We start from the raw sequence: 9,532 nt of genomic DNA, 5'->3' as shown, positions 1-9,532 counted from the left end.
GAGAAATCTGCTGATAGCCTTATGGGGTTTCCTTTGTAAGTTATTTTCTTCTGCCTGGCTGCCCTTAGTATTTTCTCTTTGTCATTGACTTTTGCTAGTTTCACTACTATATTCCTTGAGGTTGGTCTTCTTGTGTTAATAAAGTTTGGAGATCTACTGGCTTCTGTCACATGAAGTTTCATCTCTCTTCCCAAGTTTGGAAAGTTCTCAGCTATTATTTCTTTGAACAGGCCTTCTGCCCCCTTCTCCTTCTCTTCTCCCTCTGGTATACCTATAATCCTTATGTTGCATCTCCTAATTGAGTCGGATAATTCTCGTAGAGTTTCTTCATTTCTTTTTAGTCTTAGTTCTCTCTCCTCCTCTATCTGCAGCATTTCTATATTCCTATCTTCCAAATCGCTAATTCTGTCCTCCATATTATCAACCCTACTGTTCAGAGAGTCCAGATTTTTCTTAATCTCCACCATTGTGTTCTTCATCTCCAGTATTTCTAATTGGTTCTTCTTTATAGTGTCAAGCTCTTTTGTGACATAGCTCCTGAACTCATTGAGTTGTCTACCTGAATTCTCTTTTAGCTCGTTGAGTTTTTGCATAATGGAAGTTTTGAAATCATCATCATTTAGGTTATAGATTTCATTGTCTTTGGGATTGTTTTCTGGGTGCTTATCATTGTCCTTCTGTTCTGGAGATTTAATATATGTTTTCATACTGTTTGATGGCATGGATTTGTGCCTCTGCATAGAGATAGAGTTTAGTCGCTGCTTCCACTTGTTGCAACTGGTGTGTGGGGGGTCAGCTGTTTAGACTGCCCCAACCAGAAACACTGTCAGCTGTTACTGACTAGGCCTGGACCCCTCCTCGTAGTCACAGTGGTCCTGTGGGATCCCTCGTCAGTTGTGGCGGCAATTGCAAGGGGGCCTCAGGCTGCTAGTGCCTACTGTTGCAGCCCACTTAGAAGTGCTCCCTCCTTGTGGTCTGCAGTGGTATTGTGGGCTTTCCCATCAGCCAGGAGCAGGATCACCTATAATCGCCGATTTGTCCCTAACAGAGCCCACCAGATCACACTTGTCCACTATAGGTCCCAGCAGAGCTATGGGTATCTTCTGCAGTCTGTCATTAGCTCACCTAGCTGTGCTGCTTTTGCCCCAGGGCCTTCCCGCCTTGCGATTGCCAGTCAGGACCTCTCCACTAGTGCTATGCAGAGGCTTTCGCTGAGGCTGCTGTAAGAACCTGGAGTTCCCCCCGGGCTACGTAGCCATTTCACCGGAGCTCTACTCTGCCCCCCTCCACTCTCACGTGATCTCTGGGAGCCCCTTGCCTCGTCTGGCACATGGCCAGAGTCCGTGGACCTGGCAGTGGCTTGTAAGCTGATGCCTTATGGGGAATTCTGCTCTAGGGAGCTTCCTGGTGTTCCCAATGCTGGGTGAGGCCTCCCTGTCAATGGTGAGCAGAGGCCCTCCCTGCCAATGGCGAGCAGAGGCCCTCCCTGCTAGGGAGGTGCGGGACCCTGGAGCGAACCTCTGGGCCACAGAGCTGGGTGCTGGAGCTCCACCCAGTCCCCAAGCGCGTCCGTGGGAAATCTGGGCATCCCCTGCACTGACCGGTGCACTGGAGACCGTGAGCCCAGCGGCAGTTTGCGGTCAGCAGCCGCTCCGGGGGATCCGCCCACCGGGAGCTTCCCTTTGTCCTGGATTCTGGGAGTGGCCTCCCTGCTAATGGCAAGCAGAGGCTTTCCCTACCGGGGAGATGAGGGACCCTGAAGCCTTCCCCTGCGCCACAGAGCCAGGCACTGGAGCTCCAACCGTGTCCCCAAGCACGTCTACGGGAAGTCCAGGCACCCCCTGTACCGAGCCGTGCGCTGGAGACCATGAGCCCAGCGGCAGCTTGTGGTCTGGTGCCATGCCAGTCCTGCCAGGAGCTTCTCTTTGTTCTGGCTTCTGGGCGGGGCCTCCCTTCTAATGGAGGCCTTCCCTGCCGGTGGGTGTGGGACCCTGGGGAATTCCCCCTGGTCTTAGGTGTGATCGCAGGTGGCTTGGGTAGGGTTGTTGTCACCTGTTTCCACCGTCGCTCCGCTGGTGAGTGCACACTCCTGCACTTGGTGTGTCGCAATGCTAAGGGGGAATCCGCTGGAAGAGAGCCTCCTGCAGGAACCAGGCTGTCCAGGGGTTGGGGGTCGGGGGTTGGAGAGTTTTCACCTATTTCCGCCTCCTCCCCGGGGGAAGACCGTCTGCCTTCTGATGTGTAGTAGCACAAGACTTTTAGGAGTCTTGAGATGCTATCTGGGTATCCTTTGTTAATCGGTGAATGTTCAATTAGTTGTAGATTCGATGGGGGAGAGACAAAGAAGACCACTCACTCTGCCATCTTGGTCTGGCCCCTCCAACATGAACACATTTAATGCTACTGAACTGTACCCTTAAAAATGGTTAAAATGGTAAATTTTATGCTGTGTATATTTTTCTACAAATGCACAAATGAATGGTTAGGGAAGCTGTCACTGGGAAGGTGCACTTTGAACAAATACTTGACAAAGATGAGGGGCTTAGCAATGCCGAAACACCCAGTAAAGTGTTACTTAAGTGGGGTAAAGGGAAGAGAGGTAAGAGATGAGACCAGAGAAGTAATGTGATGAGGAGGATTGATTGAGAAGAAAGTTAAAGCTGAAAACTGAAAGTAGACTATTGGATTTAGCAATATAATAGTCATTGTAGTTATTGGAAAAGAATATTTTTCATGGTGTGGTGGGCTAAAAAGCTACTTTTAGTAGGTATATAGGAGAATTGGAGAAAAGTGTATCCTAAAATACCATATGAAAGTCATAAATTTTGGAGTTAAAAAAGAATTGCCTTCCATGTAATCTAATATTCCTTCTTAAGGGAAAGAAGGGATAACAGAATTTTGTAACAGAGCAACAAGGGGTTATAGACTTGTCTAAGGTCTTGAAACACAGTTACCCTTTGTGATGACTAGTTATTTTCTCACATAACATAGAATCTACTGAATCAGATTTCAACCAGCTTCTTATTTATTCAAGGACATCTTTTCAGAACCTCAACTTGAATCATAGCCTTTCTGCTTTGTGGTTGAGGGGCAATGTAATAATTAAGCCCAGATTTAACTTTACATTTTAAAGGTATGACCAAACCATCATGAGTCCTGTTTAATAAAAATTTCACTTAATCTGAGTCCATTTAATTATTATGAGTCAATTTAATAAAAATTTCCCCTCTTTCTTCTTCAATTCTAAGTAAATTAAATGAAATGGCCTCCAAGGTTATTGCTATGTGCAGCCCATATCAGAGTACAGGGTATTGAACTATAATCTACTTTCATCCCATTAGAGTTATGTCACTCTTAGTCTTCTGTTGTGATTAGACAATTAGATAGAAATGGTTTTCTAATGGATTTACTACAAGACATTAGTGGAGGAAAATTTCATGATCTTAGCTCATTTCTCTTCCCTTTGAAGTGTAAATTATTAACTGTTCTAAAAATCCATTAATTTGAATATCCTTCTTTGAGATGGCAAAGTTTTTGTGGTAATATTGATAGATATCTGTAAATTTTTTTTAAATGTAAAAGAAATAACCTGTTAGCTAATTAGGGAACTTTCACTCTTTCCTATGCAGCTAATTACCGCTACCATATTTCAAGTCCTTGTCACGTTTACATCTGGATTAAGGCAGTAGTCTCCTAATTGATCTCCTTGGCTCTAGATCCCCTGTCTCCACTACAAGGTACACACTTCTGGGTGGTTAATCGTATGAAATCACAGTTCTCACTGAATCATCTTCTTGCTTTAAAAATAGGGTTTGCTAACTAAACATTTGCTTCATTGAATTTATTAAGGATGTAGATGTTCGAGCATGTATAAACATAGATAGCTGTGTCTCTCCTGCTCTAACAGGGCATACTTTCACTAAATTGTTAGCTAATGTCTTATGAATAATCCAATTATCAAACAACTATTTTTTCTTTCCTTCTCTTTCTCCCACTTGATAAATTTCCTTTTGAAATTATAAAGTGTCCATAAATGGTTAAAGATTGCATATTTACAGTTTAGGGAATGATTTCTGGAAGTTGCATGGCTGCATAAAAGCTTATTTGAAGTAACTATTAAGATTGCGTGTGTGTGTGTGTGTGTGTGCCTTTTCTAAACCTTTATCATGAAATTGAGTTTGTCCCTAAACAAAAAAGAAAAAAAAAAACAGAAGAAACTGTATTTTTATCCATGACAGCGTAACTTATCTCTCACCAAAAACAAAGCTGTAAATAAAGAGAAAACTGGACAAAAAGCATTAAAATTTATGAAACGATGATTTCCATATGTCAGATATCACACCAAGAAAAACTTTGATCACTTACAGGAGGCAGACAAAATGAGATGATTCCTATAGCAGCTCTGTCTTTCTATCCGGAGACACTTCCCAGCAAGGGAGGGGTGATCCTAAAAAGGACAGTGCAACCTGCTGAGACAAAGAAATAGATATCAGGTTTTGGGTAGATACAGCTGGAACTACTGAGGTGGTCCTGGAAAGAAGGGGACAACTCTGAGAAACAGTTTCAGAAATCTACACAGGGATCCCCCTGAATCTTTAGCTATATATTAATCTGAACATGTGTAGATTGAAAAATTGTGACATAGAAGAAAATAATTTTGGGGAAGCTATAAAATGAACATTCCTAGAGCAACACAAGTTTGAGAGACATGTGAATTTCATAAGGCCAGAGTACAGAAATTTATTTGAATACCTCTGGAAATTAGTAGAGGCTACAAAAGAGTCATGCCATAGTAATTGGGCTAAGTTTGATAACCCCTAAAACAGTTTTAAAACAAGCTTTGAAAAGATCAATCTGCTCTACAAGTAACATAACTATCTGCCAAATAAATCCACCTTACTCTTTAGAGAAAGAAAACTAAATCCAAAAACTCAACAATATGATATTTGTAATGTGCAGCAGCAGAAGAAAATTTACTAGAAATGTATAGTAGTTTTTTATTACTTCCATGAGAAATTTCCACAAATTTAGTGGCTTGAAATACACAAATTTACTATCTACAGTGCTTTAGAAAAATATGGTAAGAGCCTCACCAAATTGAAAGCAAGGTGTTGACAGGCTCTGTTCCTTTCCGGAGACAGTAGGGAAGAATTTGTTTCCTGCTTATTTGGGCTGTTAGCAGAATTCAGTTCCTTATGGTTTTAGGACTGAGGTCCCCATAAACCTTGCATATAATCTTGCTGGCTGTAAACTCAGAGTCATTCCAAGCTTCAAGAAGCTATTGCATTTCTTTGCTCATAGCCCCTTTTTTCCAGCTTCAAAGCAAGGAATGGGAGGTAGATTCTTTCTAATGTCATATCTGTCTGACCTTAAGAAATGGTTTCCCCTTTTAAGGATTCCTGTAATTAGACTAGGCCCACTCAGCCAGGATAATTTCCTCATTCAAGCTCTGTAGCCTTAATGGCAGAGTCTCCTATACCATGGAAAGTAGCATATTTATAGATTCCAGTGATTAGGACACAAAAATCTTAGGGCCAAGTGGTTGCATTATTTTCCTATTACATCATATGAAAAAGCAAAAAAAAAAAAAAAAGAAAAGAAACCCATAACAGGATGAAAATCATTCTTTAGCTCTAAGTCCACAAATGAATTTGAAAACATAGTGATAGAAACTATCTAAATTGAGGCCCACAGAGGTAGGGAAAAAAGCTTAATAAATGGATAGGATTTAAGTGACTTAGACACGTTATCAAGTGCTTCAATATATGTGCTTTGAAGGAAAAGGAAGAGAGGAAAAAGCATTTAACAAAATAACAGCCGAAGAATCTCCAAATGAGATAAAAAGTATAAATCCACAGATCCAAGAAAGACAATAATAATAGTAATACCCCAAAATATAGCATGAGTAAATTGTTGAACATCTCAGTAAAACTGAGAAATTCTTAAAGACAATCAGAAAAAAGAGACAATACATATAGAGGAAAAGGGTTATGATTATAGAAACTTTCATCACAATCTATGCTAGTCAGAAAGCAGTGGCGAGATATCTTTCAAGTACTGAAACGAAATTACTCTCAGGATACATTTTTTTTTTTCAGAAAAAAAAGAGGTGGAAGAATCTATTCTACAAACATTTGGAAACTAAACAGTAAAGTTCTAAGTAAATATCAAATTCAAAATCCAAGTCCAAAGAACTCTCAAGGGAAATCAGTAAATAATTTGATTGGAATGAACAAAACCCAACATATCTAAATCTGTGAATGCTGCTTAAACAGTGCTTAGAAGGAAATCTAAAGCATTGAATACTTATGTCAAGAAAGAAGAACTGTTTGTAATCAAGAACTTAAGCTTACAGCTCAAGAAACTAGAAAAAAAAATAGCAAGTTACCACAAAGGAAGCTGGAATGACCCTGAGTTTATAGCCAGCAAGATTAGACGCAGGGTTGATGGGGACCTCAGTCCTAAAACCATAAGGCACTGAATTCTGCTAACAGCCCAAATAAGCAGGAATCAAATAATACAGATAAGATCAAGTCAATACAGTTGAAATACAAAAAAGTCATAAAATATCTATGACACTATAAACTGATTCTTAAAGATCAATACAACTGATGAGGAAAAAAGAGAAAAACAAAAATTAAAAATATCAAGAATAAAGAAGTTGATGTCTCTACATGTCCTACCAACTTTAAATGGTTAATAAAACTATCATTATTTAAGAAGACATTATTAAGTACAATACACAGAAAATTCAAAAAGACAAAAGGGGCCCTGTAGATGGGATTATGTTAAGGACCTTGAGACGGGATTCTCCTGGGTTAACAATCAATCACTTACCAGAGTCTTTATAAGTGAAAGAGTGAGGCTGAGGGTTGCAGCATGAAAAAGACTCCACTGGCCTTTGCTTGGTCATTAGCCAATGAATGTTGGCAACCTCTAGAAACTGGAAAAGGCAAGAGAATAGGAGCCTAGAGCCTCAAGAAGGAAGTTGGCCCTGCTAATAGGAATAGATTTCAGTCCAGTGAGACCTATTTTGGATTTCTGGTCTACAGAACTGTAAGATAATAAATTTGAGTTATTTTAAGGCACTAATATTGTAGCAAGTTGTTATAGCACAGAAAGAAACTAATACAGAGGATTTAGTTTCTTTTTATGGATTTATTTATTAATGTAAAATAGATTTTGAATAAGCAGTAACATGTTTTAAAGAGTATATACTATAACTTCTGAAAACATTTGGGAATATGATGTCATTCGCAACTCCCCACTTTTTTTAACAGGAAATTTATAAAATCGTAGGAGTTTTTTGTGTTGCTTTTTGATACTGATTTGAAGAGTGGTGGATAAATTTAATTAGAAGCAGGTAGGTGTGAGAATAAATTAAGGAAGGATATACTATTGCAGCAACTAGAAATAATTCTGAAAATTTGAGAAATATATGACTATTTTGAGACTACTGTGTTTGGAGATAAAATTGAGGGAGCCGTCACAGTAAGATGTCCTACCTACTTATTTTGTAAGGATCCTAGATTTTAAACAGTTATGTCTATTCCAGAAGGTCATTTGGAAGAGAACTGGTTTGGCTTATGAAACAAAAGGGGGTAAACATTAGACTACTATTTTTATGAGTTCCTAAAAAATAATTTTCAATGTATAACTATCATATAGAGAATTTTGAATAGGAAAAATATTCAGGGAACTAAGTGAAATTTAACCACTCTTGTTTGTCTGCAAGGGCTCCTGTGCTCACCACAAAAATACATCTTTCAGATACACTATTCAGGAGTATAATTGACCATCTTCCAAGTTGCTTCACTGGCAAACCCACCACTGCCTTCCCCTGGAGGCCAAGGTTCCATGGGTTATTCCCAGCGATTGACTGAATATGGCAGGGATACCAAGGCAGGTTTGTTACTTAGAGACATGGTAAGTCTCTTTGATGGTCAATTCTGTCTCAAGGACTCCACCGACTCTCCCAAAACTTTCTTAGAGCTAGACTACAGCAGAAGGCTTCCCTTCCTTTCTTCTCTCATTCACGGAACCCAAACCTGAATCACTATCTGAAACTCTCAACCTCTTCCAGCTCCTTCTCCATCTTCTCATTTCATAGCTGTTTCCCCAAATAGGTATCTATTCCAGGTTTGGTGAACAATAGTTAAAGGACCCCAGCTAATGTATCTCCCCACCCACCTGTCCCGTGATCTTCACTGAAATTAATAATGAGAATGAAAAAAAAGTTGGAATATTTGTAAAAAAAAAAAAACCACTATATTAAGCACAATTAAAAGAAGCGTACATAGAGAAAATTGAAGATGATGACAAGCAAAATATAAACAAGCAATAATGAAGAATTTCAATAAGAAAGAATTAAAATAGATGGTGGGTGTCCTCGTGTAATTGCACAACATTTTTTTCTTCATAGAGAGCAATAGTTACGGCAGGAAGCTCTAGTTCCCAGTTCTTATTCAGAGAACTGTGAGCAACAGACAATTCAGGTAAAATTAGATTTGGAGCATAAGTGTTAAAACACATAACGGGTCGCGGTGGTGGGGGACTCTTTAGGCAAGTCTCTGAATAGCTTAACCACTATCAAGACATGAAGGTCGAGAATCATTCAAGCTTTCTCTATTTATTCTAGATTTTGAAGTCTAGAATTCTGTACTACAGAGATGTAAAGATCTCTCAATAATAATACAAAAGTATTATAATTGCTGATGTGCAAAAATCATCCATAAAATCACCAGATGTCGGTATAAAGTTATAGAAAATTAATTTTATAATTCTCACCTGTAAAATTCCTAATGTTAATATTTTTGATTTTCTTCCGTTTCTATGCTTCATACATGTAGACAAACACCCATTAAAACCTGATTTGTGATCTGAACTATGTTATGTGTACCTTTCTACGGAGCTTGACTTGTTGCAACGATATTGATCTTCTTCTCTTACCTACTAGCATGATAGGGGGATCCTTGTTTTTGATTGTTGAGGTGCTATCTGGCTTTCCAGTGCCTGCAATCTAGGACCAATTTTGTCTTATCATTTCTGTGTTGACAGAGTGCTATTCTCTCTAGCTTTATGGAAAACATTCCCTTTCATCGTTGCCAACATGGCAAAGTTTACCTTGTGGGGACCTGGAAATGGCCACCCCAAGATATGTCTCTTTGGCATGAGGATTATTTGAGGCTGATTGCTTTTGATAAACTGGGACAGGGAAGGAGGCTCTGAGGAATGGAACTTGCCCTTTCTTAGGACACATTTACATTTGTAAGGTAAATCTCTATCTGTAAAAGGTGCCTCCCTCTCTGTACCAGGAACAAGAAGGAGATGACCTTCTCTCTAGAAACTCTTAATCAATACCAAAGGCAAGGACTTAAATCTGCATTTTATTCTCTGGTAACCTCCTATAACTGACTTCCCTCCCCCTCCCAACTTTAGCATTTCTTTAAGGATTAAGCATCTTTCCTTAGACTAGGAACTGATTGCTGCACTCACCTGTGACCGCCCAGCTCCAGACAATAGACTTGCCTCC

Source organism: Equus quagga, chromosome 9 (assembly GCF_021613505.1).
Source record: "Equus quagga isolate Etosha38 chromosome 9, UCLA_HA_Equagga_1.0, whole genome shotgun sequence".
Lineage (NCBI taxonomy): Eukaryota > Metazoa > Chordata > Mammalia > Perissodactyla > Equidae > Equus > Equus quagga.
This window is presented reverse-complemented; position numbering follows the sequence as displayed.